The following is a 653-nucleotide window of genomic DNA, read 5'->3' as shown; positions in this document are numbered from 1 at the left end:
TACACAAATAAAATACTATTTTTCCACATAGTCTTGCTACTGTAGTAGCAACTTTACAATGCACTTCTCCCATCTTCTTACAACCTCGTACAGAGAAAAAAAAGGTGTAAGTTCCTTGCAAAGTCAGAAATGCACTGCCTCCTTCACCTCGTCGTCGCTGTAAAATCTTCGTCCTCGTAATGTTTCCTTAAGCTTCCCAAACATTAATATGTGTAATAGCTACTACTGCAACTGTTGCTACTACAGTAGCAAGAATTAGCACCATTCTAAAACTGATATTTGAGACCCTATCCTTCTCAACCTTGCTTCATCGGACTATCATGTGTTTGAGAAACTCAAGCAAACATTATGAGGACGAAGATGTTATACCGACGGCAAAATTAAATAAGCAGTGTATTTCTGGCTTCGCAAGCAATGTTCAACTTTTTCCTGTATAAGTACAGAAGCTTGTCGACAAGTGGAAAAAGTGCTTTGAAAAGGACGATAACTGTGTGGAAAAGAAATATTATATTTGTATGTGTCATATGCATCTCAATCAATGTAATCAATAAAATGTCATATCAATAAAATGTAATTTGCAATTACTTATTGCATTGCTCTCATTTTATTGTTATTATACATTGTAATGTTCATGTTATACATATACTCAGCAA

General features: G+C 34.8%; 1 protein-coding gene across 1 annotated transcript in view; it reads left to right on the top strand.

The window, feature by feature from the left end:
- LOC116852376 overlaps window positions 1-653 on the top strand; it is an 8,355-nt gene that overhangs the window by 7,591 nt on the left and 111 nt on the right. The window lies entirely within an intron of this gene.

This window comes from Odontomachus brunneus, unplaced genomic scaffold (genome assembly GCF_010583005.1).
Source record: "Odontomachus brunneus isolate Ranch 3 - 2012 unplaced genomic scaffold, Obru_v1 Obru_scaffold_220, whole genome shotgun sequence".
NCBI classification, from domain to species: Eukaryota; Metazoa; Arthropoda; class Insecta; order Hymenoptera; family Formicidae; genus Odontomachus; species Odontomachus brunneus.
This window is presented reverse-complemented; position numbering and strand designations above follow the sequence as displayed.